This window comes from Megascapheus bottae, chromosome 13 (genome assembly GCF_031878675.1).
Source record: "Megascapheus bottae isolate mThoBot1 chromosome 13, mThoBot2.hap1, whole genome shotgun sequence".
In the NCBI taxonomy this organism is placed as follows: domain Eukaryota; kingdom Metazoa; phylum Chordata; class Mammalia; order Rodentia; family Geomyidae; genus Megascapheus; species Megascapheus bottae.
Window position 1 is genome coordinate 2,967,766 of NC_143521.1, and position 13,713 is coordinate 2,981,478.

The 13,713-nt window shown below is 38.5% G+C and overlaps 1 protein-coding gene and 1 pseudogene across 7 annotated transcripts in view; one reads left to right on the forward strand and one right to left on the reverse strand.

Moving 5' to 3' along the window:
* The window catches only part of Rapgef2 (Rap guanine nucleotide exchange factor 2), a 239,606-nt gene that overhangs the window by 95,621 nt on the left and 130,272 nt on the right, over window positions 1-13,713 (reverse strand). The gene's annotated exons all lie outside the window — the stretch shown is intronic.
* On the forward strand, window positions 4,291-5,255 carry LOC150055419 (nucleophosmin pseudogene; annotated as a pseudogene).

Here is a 13,713-nt window from a genome sequence, read left to right on the forward strand (position 1 = left end):
AAAACATTTCAGTGCCTTTTCTAAAAGCAATGGCCCCAGAGTGAGCTCTCTACTAAGCTGACAAAGTAATACTACAATTGTAAAGAATTATTACCTTAATTTATTAATACTCCATGAACAAATTATATCCCCCTTTCATTAATTCATCTGCATAAGCACAATGAATAAACTCTTAATTGCCCTTGTTGTTTAACAAGAACAGGAAACATTGCATCACAAACTGGAATATAAGTTAATTTTGGCAAGGGAATAGCCTACATTTTACTTATTTGATATTATCAATGAGATTTTATAATTTTTTCCTAGTACTTAACACAAACTGTTCAATGAACAAATGTAAGAGTAATTCCACTTGAACTTCAAAACTAATCTGTGAAATACTATCACACAGTCCTTAAGATGAAGAAAGAGATGACCTACGTGATTAGGTAACTATTAAAATATCTAATTTTCAAAGGAAATAATTGCCAGGATTGGAGATATAGCTCATAGAAAGGGAAAAAAATCTTTACCACTATTCATTGGATAAAAAATTAATACCTAGAATCACAAAAGAACCAATAATTCAATAAATAGGGAAGAATATTTAAACAGTCAGTCCTCAAAAGAGATACAGATGACTAAAATACACATGAAGAAATGTTCAACATCTTTAGCCATAAAGGATAGATAAATAAAAACTACATTGAAAATTCATCTCATCCAGACCAGTCAGAATGGTAATCATCAAGAAAACAAGATACATTGGTGAGAATGGGTGCAAACAGGTGGCAACCTCATACACTGTTGGTAGGACTGTAAACTATTAAAATACCTATGAAAATAGATATGGACATCCATCTTGACCTATCTTAAAATCCTGCTAAACCACTCTTGGGCAAATGGTTGAATAGATGTTTAAGATTTTCCTAGTAGAGGATCACAATAGCTCAATAGCTATGTATATATAACCATATAAGATGATGCTAAGTGAAATAAACTCCAGGATTTGGAAATAAGAGGTTTTTCCTTATAGTAGTTGTTTTTAATATACTGTGCGAAGTTATTTCTTTTTTCTTTTGTTTTTCCCCCCTATGGTTTATCCCCTGTTGTCACTGTATCTAATTTCAGTACCTAGTGTATTGTATATATGCTTATTTGAATTAGAGAAGGGAGGGGAACAACAAAATGGTGAGACAAAGGACAAAGAGTAAACCAATTAACAGCAACACTCACAAGACAATATGCTGGAAATGAACTCAACTTCAGAAGGGAACTGAGGGGAGGGAAAGTAGGAAAAAAAATGTGGGAGGGACAACAAAGTTCCAGAAGAAATGTACTCACTACCTTACCTATGTAACTGCAACCTGACAATATTTTTTTTTTTTGGTGGGTCATGTGGCTTTAACTCTGGACCTGGGTGCTGTCCCTGAGCTCTTCAGCTCAAGACTACCGCACTACCCCTTGAGCCACAGCTCCATTTCCCATTTTCTAGTGGTTAATTGGAGATAAAAGTCTCACGTTCTTTAGTGCCTAGGCTGGCTTTGAATTGGGATCCTCAGATCTCAGCCTCCTGAGTAGCTACAATTACAGGCGTGAACCACCATGCCTGGCATAATTTTTTTTAATCAACAAAAAAGAGAGGTACCAGCATATCCATGCTTACAGCAGCACTATTCTCACTAAGCTTACGTGCAGCATATGCACATAATGGCATATTACTTAGCTATAAAGAAGAATGAGATTATGCCATTTGTGGGAAAAGGGAAAGAATTGGAAATTATTGACTAGTGCCAAACACTGCATGCTTTCTGCAGAATCTATCTAAAACGATGAAAATTAGAATTATAACATGATTTAAATGTGAAAAGACACTGTTGTGTGTGGAGAATCAGCATAAAAGAGCAAGAGAAATGGAGAGGATACTTAGGGTAAAGAGGATCAAGATAAACACACACACACATACACACACACACAGAAAGAGAGAGAGAAAGAGCACAAAGAAACTCACCAAACACTGTTTTTAAAGACAGAGGAGAAAAGACAGAGGTAGGTTAAAAAGAATGCCATAAAGCAGTAAATTTGCTCAAAACACACACTATGCATCTTTGGAACCTTTACATGAAAACTCCTTGTATATCAATGAATTTTAACTCTTTAAATGTCTAATCAGTTTTTTGACAAAATCAGGGACTTTAATCTGACAGAGTAGGCTATATTTAGCCAAAAGGGGAAGAAAAAAAAAACTGCATTCTTTAAACCAAGTCTCATATACTCTCTTGCCCAACATGACTTTGAACCATGATCCTCACATTTCAGCAACCTGAGCACGAAGGATTAAAGGGTAAGATATCATTTTAAAATCTTTAACTGGGTCTTCTTTTGACTTGCATGCATCCCTCCCTCCCTAACTTCATGTCCCATCCTGTTCTTAAGGCCTAGCCACTCACAGTTCCCTCGGTTTTTCTTTCTTTCTTTTTTTTTTAAGCTCAAAATTAGCAGGCTGTACAACTTGAGCTACAGCTCAACTACTGGCTTAGGGAAGAGGGGATCTCATCCTAGATCTTGAACTCAAAGCCTAGTTTCTGCCCCTGAGTTATTTGAGGGTTTTTCTGGTTTAAACCCAGGACCAGGTCACTCTGTATTTTTTATTTTGTTTTGTTTTTACCAAGGCTAGATGGCTCTACACCTTTAGCAACAGGCACAGGTCAACTTCTGGCTGTTTTGGCTCTCCCCCCATGGCTGCCCCCTGTTGGTTTTAGGGCTAGAATTCAGGGCTAGACCACTCTTCATGTTTTTTTTTTTCCTTTTTGTTCAAGGCTATCAGCTCTACAATTTCAGCCAAAGCTCAACTTTTGAATTTTTATTTGTCTACAATTACCAAATTTAAGCAATTGTTACAAGGGCCTACACGTATACCAATGTCCATGTACAACCACAGGATCGGGGAGACAAGGTCTAAGCAACCATTTGTAAAGGAATGAAGTAGCCACAGCCCTACTGAGGCAATGAATAGTTCTTAAAGCCTTACTATAAACTCAGGTAATATTATCAGACATAGGATGTCCACAGTAAAAAACAGACAGGAAATTATTTACAATGTGGGGCTTTTTTTTTACAGGATCACATGTAAATTACAGCAAACCACTATGGACATTGTAGCTTAGAAGAAACAGTGAGTAAATGTTGAATTCTGATGGTAGAAAGCCTAGATGCTAAGCTGCTTAAGAAATTGTAATTAAGAAAACAGGTTTAGAGGGTAGGAGCTTTTTAAAAATCGCAATCAGTTTTCTATTGAAGTGTAATATGAATATTCTTTTGTATTACTTTAAATGAGATCTAGAGGGCCAGGAGTTTGGCCTAGTGGTAGAGTGCTTGCCTAGCATGCACGAAGACCGGGGTTCAATTCCTCGGTACCCCATATATAGAAAAAAGCCGGAAGGGGGACTGAGGCTCAAGTGGTAGAGCTCTACCCTTGAGAAAGCCCAAGCACAATGCTCAGGCTCTGAGCTCAAGCCCAGGACTGGCAAAGAGAGAGAGAGAGGGGGGCGCCGGGGAGAGAGAGGGAGAGAGATCGAGATCTAGAGTCATGAGCTTTCTCTCATGTGGAGAGCTAAACATATGGGGAGTTTTCTTTTTGCATTTTTGTTTGTTTTTTAATATGAGACCTCCCTATGTTGCTAAGGCTGGCTTAAGCTCAAGTTCAAATGATTTTCCTGACTTAACCTCCTGAAAAGCAGACTACACCACACACCCAGTTTATGGAAGGGTTTAAAAACTTCCTTGCCTAATGAAAATGAATGCTATTACTAAGTTATTACTTTGCATCATGGCACTGATATACAAGTTTAACACACTCTATGCAGAAAGTCAGATACCAACACAGATTGCAATAGTCTTAAAACAGAGGCTGAATAGCAGGTTTCTCAAAGAAAAGAATTCATAAGCTAGTTGGGAAGTGGTAGCTGGCTCATGCCTATAATCTCAGCTCCTAGGAAGCTGAGTTCTAGGGACTGAGTTCCAAGCCAGCAGGGCCAGGAGTCCATGAGACTCTTATCTCCAATTAACCACCAGAAAACAGAAGTGGTGCTGCACAAGGCTCAAAGCTAGCCTTGAACAATAGAACTCAGGGACAAACACTCAGGCCCAGAGTTCAAGCCTACCAACGACCAAAAAAAGAATTTATAAGCTGTCTTAAGAATCTGCACTAGGAGATTCTTAAAACCTTTGTCATCCTTGGTGTGATTCCATCCTGAGTCTGCTCATCCGCGGAGCCATACTCCTCCATCCATTCTCACCGTGCCACCACCCATGGAGGACTCGATGGACATGGAGCCCGCTGTGGTCCCAGAACTACCTTTTCGGTTGTGAATTGAAGGCTGACAAAGATTATCACTTTAAGGTAGATAACGATGAAAACGAGCACCAGTTATCACTAAGAATGGTTACTTTAGGGGCTGGTGCAAAAGATAAGTTACATATCGTTGAAGCAGAAGTGATGAATTATGAGGGAAATCCAATTAAAGTTACACTGGCAATGTTGAAAATGTCTGTACAACAAACAGTTTCCCTGGGGGCCTTTGAAATAACACCACCTATGGTGCTGAGGCTGAAGTGTGGCTCAGGACCTGTGCACATCAGTGGACAGCACTTGGTTGCTCTGGAGGAGGAAGATGAAGAGGAAGAGGATGTGAAACTCCTGAGTGTGTCTAGAAAGCGGTCTGCCCCTGGGGGTGGCAGCAAGGTTCCACAAAAAAAAGGAAAAACTTGCCAAGGAAGATGAGGAGGAGGATGAAGATGATGAGGATGAAGAAGATGATGAGGAAGAGGAGGAAGAGGAGGAGGGGGAGGAGGAGGAGAAGGAGGAGGAGGATTTTGATGACAAGGAAACAGAAGAAAAAGTTCCAGTGAAGAAATCCATACGAGATACTCCAGCCAAAAATGCACAAAAATCAAACCATAATGGAAAAAATTCAAAACCAGCAACACCAAGATCAAAAGGTCAAGAATCCTTCAAAAAACAGGAAAAAACTTCTAAAACACCAAAAGGACCTAGTTCAGTAAAAGACATTAAAGCAGAAATGCAAGCAAGTATAGAAAAAGGTGGTTCTCTCCCCAAAGTGGAAGCCAAGTTCATCAAGTACGTGAAGAATTGTTTCTGGATGACTGAGCAGGAGGCTATTCAAGATCTCTGGCAATGGAGGAAGTCTCTTTCAGAAAGTAGTTTGAACAGTTTGTTGAAATTTTCCATCTTACTTCCTTTCTGTAAGAGTTGATATCTGGCTGTCCTTTTTATAATGAAAAGTGAGAACTTTCCCTACACTGTGTTTGATAAATGTTGTTCTGGCTCTGCTGCCAAGAATGTGTTGTCCAAAATGCCTGTTCAGTTTTTAAAGATGGAACTCCACCCTGAGCTTGGATTTAAGTATGTATGGAATGTTATGATGGGCCGTAGTAGAAGTGATGGTCAGATGTGGAAATGGTGGGGATACAAAATGTACATGTGAAATAAACTCAGTATTTAAAAAAACAACAACAAAAAAAAAACCTCTTTGTCATATGGCTTTGACCAACATTCAGCTAGGAGAAAACTGGAGGCAAAAGAATGCTAGGAACTTAGGAGAGACCACAGTTGGGGCACTCAGCACTACAATGGTTTGCCATAGGTTTCATTCCATCTCTAGATGGGGGAGAGGAAAAGATCATACAAATGGGAATTAGACTTCATGGTCCTTTATTCTGTGATTTTTGTCTTTCTCTTTTGGCAGTGGGAGGAGTAATAAAATTAAATTTTTGGGCCTTCTTTAATTTAGTGGCCTACGTTTTTAAATGTACTAAATTCAGCCATGCCTTTGTTGTAAAATGGTACCACCTACTAGTGAAAACCTAATCCTGTGTTGGAATAAAACTAGAAAGGCTAAAAAGGGAAAGAGTAAATAATAAAAATAGCTGTGCTCTGCTGATGGTCCTACAAAGGACAAGTCAGTCATGACATAAAAGACGGACAAAGTAACCCAAACCTGAATTACACAGAACTCATGTCTTTCCCTGCGCTCTGTGCTCCAATCTAAAAGGCATTTAGGCATCAAATCATTATCTCCCTTAAGTCAAATTTCAAGGTTAAATAGTAGAAGAAGCAATGTATGTTTTGGTCACTGCTAAGACCTATGATATGATGTACAAAAACTACTTAAAATAAAGGATGCTCTCAAAGGTTCTACTGGTTCTTCAGAAATTTTATTTAATTTCTGTGCCTTTACATGTGTTTTTTTCTTGAGTTAATTTTAAGGCTGGGATTTAGAGCCAAGGCTTTGTGCACACCAAGTTCCACCAATGGTCTAAATTCCCAGTCTGACTATTAGTACACATACTTCTCATTTCTAAATAATCCTAGGAAAGACATTAAAATATGTATGTTTTCAAAAGGATTAAACAGTACTCATCATAAAACACAAGAACATTAACTGTAAATGGAAACATTAATAGGTGGACTTTTCTCCCAGTAGTAGAACTGTAACTATCTTTCTGCCACAAGTAAACTTACTTGGAAAATAAGTAAAAATAGAAGACTATATCCACATAGAAAATATTTAAAATGCCATAGAAAGTTTTAAGGCTCACTCTCTCTCCCTCTTCCCCTCCCTCTCCCTCCTCTCCCCCTCCCCACCCTACCCCCCCAGTCTCTGCCAGTCCTGGGGCTTAAACTCAAAGCCTGGGCATTATTTCTGAGCTTCTTTTGCTCAAGGCTAGCACTCTGCCACTTGAGCCACAGCGCTACCTCTGGTTTATTCTGTTTATGTAGTACTGAGGAATCAAACTTAGGACTTCATGCATGTGCAAGTACTTTAAATCACATTCACAGCCCTTAATATTCTCCTTTTGTTTTTTGGGTTTTTTTGGGGGGGAGGGGGTGGAGATAGTATGGCTTGATCTCTGGGCCTGAGTGCTTTCCCTGAGCTCTTCAGCTCAAGGCTAATGCTCTACTACTTGAGCCACAGCACCATTTCCAATTTTCTGGTGGTTAACTAGAGATAAGTCTCACAGACTTTCATGCTGGGCTGGTTTTGAGCCGACATCCTCAGATCTCAGCCTCCGGAGTAGCTAGGATTACAGGCATGAGCCACCAGTACCCAATTGCCCTTAATGTTCTCTTAAAAGAGAAGTTAGCCTACAAATAAATATAGCTGCATAAAATAAATAAATAAATAAATAAATATAGCTGCATGAGTTTAGACAACAACATTCAACCTTCCTTCTTATAAATAAATAAATAAACAAAGCCCCAATGCATATTTATTTTGTCTTCTCCTTAAAGACTGTAAGAAGGCAAATGGACAACTTATTTAAATAATTACAGTGTTTGTATATATCCAGTTGTATTTTGAAACTATTAGTTACTACCATGCTGGATATTTAAAACCAGTGATATTAGAATATTTAATAGCATATGTCAGGCAATTACAATTGTTAAAACTGCTAAAAACTGACCAGATGAGCCATATTCATTTCATGGATGAGTATATCTCCCATGCAGCATTTTATCAATTCTCTAATGAGACACTGAAGAGTAAGTAAGGCATTCATACATTCATTTCACAACTAAACCCCACACCTAAAGTGGAATAGGACAAGAAACAAGAGATCATAGATGATTTTCAGAAATCATCCTATTTCAGTGGTCTACTAGATGCAAGCAAACTTTGGTCACCATACAAAATGCTTATTGAAAGATAACCTTAGAGCAGAAACATAGCAAAACCGATTTTCTTGATGGTTTACATTTACAAATATGGGGGTTTTTTTGGGGGGGGGAATAAAGCAAAGTAAAAGGGTGTTGGGTCAAAACTTTAAAACAGTTTCAACTCAATACAGTTAATTTTTAATATTAAAACATACTGAAATTTTAATATTAAAACATACTCAAACTCCTAGAATGCACTAAAAATAGAATCTGGAAGAAAATACGGTACACTTAAGACACAGGAGCTATTTCACATGGGTATTTCAAGACCTCCCAAAGACCTGGACCATCACTCCAGATTTACCTTTTTTTTTTGCCTGAACAGCTAATTACTGCATCCCTGAATTGCAGAACACAGCACAAGTAGTCAGTCACTTGGTGATGACAAAGGCAGCTGGCTACCAGTGTCTTAACTCAGGAAGAACAACTAGACTCAAAAATACTCAAGAAGCATCTTCACTTGAACAGTGAAACAAGCAAGAAGTCAGTAGAAAAACCAAGCAGGACACTGGAAGAACAGGGTAACAGCATCAAGTGTCAGTGGTTCACACTGGAAATCCTAGCTATTTAGAAGCCCGAGATCTGAGGAACACATTTTCAAATCAGTCTGGGCAGGAAAGTCCATGAGACCCTTATCTTCAATTAACAAACAAAAATCCAGAAATGGAGCTATGGCTCAAGTGGTAGAAGGCTAGCCTTGAGCAAAAAAAGCAAACAACCCGTGCCCTAAGTTCAAGACCAAGACTGTCACAAAAACAAAATAAAAACAACAACAACACACATACATATACGCACACACACCAAAAAATAAATCCAAGATAACAAAGATTTTTTAAAAAGTCAAGAAAAAACTGAGAACTGAGGATCAGGTTTTGTTTTGTTTTGTTTTTGCCAGTCTTGGGGCTTCAATCCAGGCCTAGGCACTGTTCTTGAGCTTTCTCAAAGTTAGCCTTCTCCCTCGTGAGCTACAGTGCCACTTCCAGCTTTTTCTGTGTATTGAGCATGCTACATGCTACGCAAGCACTCTACCACTAGGCCATACTCCTAGCCCAAGGATCAGGGTTTTAAAGCCAGCCAGGATAGTGAAGTCTACGAGACACTTATCTATTGACACTTATCAAATAATCACAGAAAAAGTCAGATCTACGAGACACTTATCTATTGACACTTATCAAATAATCACAGAAAAAGTCAGAAGGGCCGGGTGGTGGCTCACCTCTGTAATCCTAGCTACTAAGGAAGCTGAGATCTGAGGACCAAGGTTCAAAGCCAGCCAGGGCACAAAAGGACCTGAGACTCTTATCTCCTCCAATTAACCTCTAGAAAATGGGAAGTGGGGCTTGGCTCCAGGGTAGGGTTGTAGCCTTGAGCCGAAGAGCTCAAGGACTGCGACCAGGCCGAGTTCAAGCCCCATGACCCTCCCCCCCAAAAAAAAATAGAATAATAAATATAATCTATTAGGAGGAGTCTGGAGAAAAAGGAAGTTTTAAGTACACTTCTGGGTTGGTTTAGTTATTATTTATTGTTATAAGGTCAAACAGTTTATAGTAAATTACCCCAGTCATCAGAAGGTTGCTAAAATTATTTATGGTAGCCAAGTGCTAGTGGCTCAAGCATGCAATCTTAGCTACTCAGGAGGCTGAGATCAAAGAACTGTGGTTCAAACTCAGCCTGGGCAGGAAAGTCCATGAGATTCATCTCTAATCAACTACTTGGAAAAAGTTGGAAGTGTTGCTGTGGCTCAAGTGGTACTAGTCTTGAGCCAAAGAAGCTCAAGGACAAAGCCCAGGCTCAAAGTTCAAGCCCCCAAAAAGTTATTTATTGTAGCAATCTTTTTCTTTTCTTTTCTGGAGAGTGTCATGGGGAGGTGGACTAAAGCTAGTACTACTGTATTAGCAAATAACTAAACACCTAGTTTAAATACTATCCAGTAGGGGCTGGGAGTTTGGCCTAGTGGTAGAGTGCTTGCCTAGCGTGCACGAAGGCCAGGGTTAGATTCCTCAGTATCACATACATCGAAAAAAAAGATGGAAGTGGTGCTGAGGCTCAAGTGGTAGAACTCCAGCCTTCAGAAAGTCCAAGGTCCTGAGCTCAAGCCCAGGACTGGCCAAAAAAAAAAAAAAAAAGACTATCCAACAGACACCTCCTAGTTTAGGAGAATATAATATATATCACATTTAATCAACTTGTGCATAAAAATGTAAAATGTAGACCCACATAATAGCTCCTAATTATATCAACAGGAAAGGTAGACAAAGAACTTTCCAGAATGGGAAGGGACGAAAATTCTTAAAGAATATGCTCTAAGAAATACTAAATAAGGTTTGATTAAAGTTACTAGTAGCTAATAAATACAATTCTTTAATGTAAAACATTTTTAAAATCTGATCCTGTCCAAATTTAGCTTGAGATCTTAGGGTGAAGGAGAAAAATAAGCATCAAAAAAGGTGAAAGAAGAAAGAAAGCAAAAGGATAGGGTCAGGGTTATAGTAGTATATCTGTGTTGAATACTCAAGAGGGCACTGTGCCTATTCTAATGCTCTGCTGACATCTCACCATCTTGAAGCCTGTAATTTTCTTTATGTATGTGTTTTTGTTGTTATTTGGTGGCATAGGTTTGAACTCAGAACCTTGCTTAGGCAGGTAAGCAATTCCTTTAGCTATATTTCTACACATTTTTGTTTTAAGGTAAGGTATTTGTAGTTTTGCTTGGGAAAGCCTCAGACGACAATCATTATGCCTGTGGGCCTTCTACATAGCTGGGATTATAAAGTGTACCAGGCATCCCTGAATTTTGGTCAAGACTTGCTAACTTTTTGCCTGGAATGGTCTTGAACTATGATCCTGTAATATCTACTTCCTGAGTAGCTGGAGTTTACAGGTATGAGCCACCACACCCAGTAAATCTATAATCATTTTGAACAAGGAGCCTCAATGTTTTCATTTTCATTGGGGCTCACAAATTATTATAATTCTATGTAATATAAAAATTTAGAGATATATGTTAAAATATGTATTGAAATAGACACATGAACATACAGCAAGTCTTTAAAAAGTATTGTTTCATTTGGTATAGGTTTTAGACTTACAATAGCATGAGGTAGTATTTTAAAATCAATTAAAGCCTCCCTCTTCCTCACCCTTTCCTTCCCTCTACTGTCTATGTTCCATTCCTCTGGAGAACCTGTGAAACAGAGGTTCACAGCATGAATAACAAGTGTGGTTTGAGAAATTCTAAGACTATCTGGGGAATACAGGAGAGACTTGTTTTCATTGCATTAAGATTTTACCTTTTCACTGCATTAGCATTTACACTGATGTATAAAATCAGAGCTGAGTGCTCATAGCTCACACCTAACCTTGCAAGTTACTCAGGAGACAAGGACCTAGAGAATAGAAGTTTGAAGCCAGTCAGGGCAGAAGAGTTTACAACACTTTATCTCCAATTTACTAGAAAAAAACCTGGACTGATTTTTCTCTAATTGGGGATGTTACAACACTAAAAACTAAACCAAAACAAAATGAAAAAATTTGGACTGGAGAGGTGGGGTTAGAGTGGTAAAGGATCAGTCTATCAAGCAAGCTGAGGAAGAGTAAGCCCCTGAGTCAACACTGGAGCAAAAGGGATAAATGTGGTTGATTTGAGGCATACGTCAAGGCAGTGTCATGTCTATTACTGTGTCATACTGTACTACTTCATTTGAGGCAAACATCAAGGCAGTGTCATATCTATTACTGTGTCATACTATACTACTTCATTTGTGGCATTTTTTTTTTGCCAGTCCTGGGGCTTGAACTCAGGGCCTAAGCACTGTGCTTGGGCTTTCTCAAGGCTAGAGCTCTGCCACTTGAGCCACAGCACCACTTCCCACTGTTTTCCTCCTATATATGTGGTACTGAGGAATTGAACCCGGGCTTTCGTACATGCTGGGCAAGCACTCTACCACTAGGCCATGCTCCTGGCCCTTTATTTGCTGCATTCTTTATCAACAGCTGCAGCACAAAAGGAAGATCAGCTAGGTTCACTCCATAGTGTCCTTCATAGGCAATAGGACAACTATTTTCAGTAACTCCTCCTTTTATGTCTTTTTATTATTCTTTATGAATAATGAAGTAGGAAATAGAAGTACTTTTGTACTGGTCAGGGAAGCACTGTTTAAGGAAAAAGATATCTGGAGGTCTATAAGTTCTAAGTGGGACCTTTTTTCATAAAACCCAATCTTTTATTAAAAAGACAATGGGGAAAATTATGGTTTAGCTGGCAGACATTTTCTTGTTTTCTGTTTTGTTTTGGTGCTGGAGTATGAGTCCAGAGCCTCACATATGTTTATGCATGCACTCAACCACTAAGCTACAATCCAGCTGTGATACTTTCTTGAAAACTAGCAAGGCCAGTTTTGTGCTTGCAGAAAAAGTCACATGTCTTTTTAGAGAATGACATAACATACTTTCAAGAAAAAGTCTGAATTTTGGAAAACTGGTCTGGTCTTTAATGCAATGTGCTTGAGAGCATCCCAATAATTAAGGATCTTTTTTAGTAACACCGATGGTAGTATTAACAAATGTGATTTTCATATTCGATAGTGTATCTGTTAACTCGATGACTGAGGTGTGATATTGTAAAGCCATGCCTGAGAAGCAATGTCCACTCAAGATGCAAGGAAGATCAATGGGTTTTAATAAAAGAAGAGTTGACTGAAATTACAACTAAACTTTATGAAATCTCAACTTGTCTTAGTTTGGTGTGGTATATCAAAAACTGCTTTGAATACCTTACAATCTCTACAAAAGATTAAATATAGAGCTTCTACTGGGGCAAGCAATACACATTTTCAGAAATACATAAAACTACATTACTCTTCTTAAAAATTGCTTGTGTGGTGGCCAGGAGTTTGATCTAGTGAGAGTTACTTGTCTAGCATGCACAAAGACTCAGGTTCAATTCCTCGGTATCACATACACAGAAAAAGCTGGAAGTAGTGCAGTAGCTCACATGGTACAGCTTTAGCCTTGAGAAAAGCCCAAGGACAGTACTCAGACCCTGAGTTCAAGCCCCATAACTGGCAAAAAAAACAAAAAACAAAAAACAAAAAAAAAAAAACAAACAGATTGGGGGGAGGCGGGGGGCGTTACCGGGGCTTGAACTCAGGGCCTTGAGTTCCCATTTGGCTTTTATTTGTTCAAGGCTGGCACTGTACCACACCAGCCACAACTTCACTTCTGCTTTTTGTTGGTTAATTAGAGACGAGGGTACTCATTAAATTTACCTCATTGCGCTGACTTCAAACTGCAATCCTCAGATCTAAGTCTCCTAAGTAGCTAGGTGTGAACCACTGACGCCCCGATCAGCTTTAAACATTTTACAAAGAAATGAGCAGGAAGTACAAGAGTATTGATAACTAGTAAAAATGTAACATTACATTTTAAGGTTTGGCTGTTTTTCTTATATCCGCAAATGACTTCTGGACTGTACCAAAACCTCAAGTGACTGATTATTGTTATTGTCCTCAGACATACACGTAAAAATGCAAGACAATCTGAATATTTTCTTTTTCATTCACAAATCTTTCCCACTGGAATTAACTCATCACTACTGAAGCCTAAAATTCATACTAGACTTAGTCTACTCTGAGACCTTGTCTTTCATTTCTCCTCTTAGCCAAATATTTCAAATAACTTATCATACCCAACTGTTTTTTGTATTGCACTGGAAAGAAAAGACATGGCAGGGACAACTACTCAAGAACATCCTAATCCTAAGAAAACTGCTCTAATACAAAAAACAATTACTCAGTAAGAGTCATTCCTACACAGATTCTGTAATTATACTTTCCAAAATACCTTTAAGGTTATTATTTTTTATTGGCCTATTTTAGTCCATGCTAGATACATTTGGGAAATGGCTATGTTCAAGTAAGTAAAAAAAAGTTCATTATTGGGCCACTTATAATCCTATTTACATTAGAGTTGGAGATCGGAGTATCAAGTTTTAA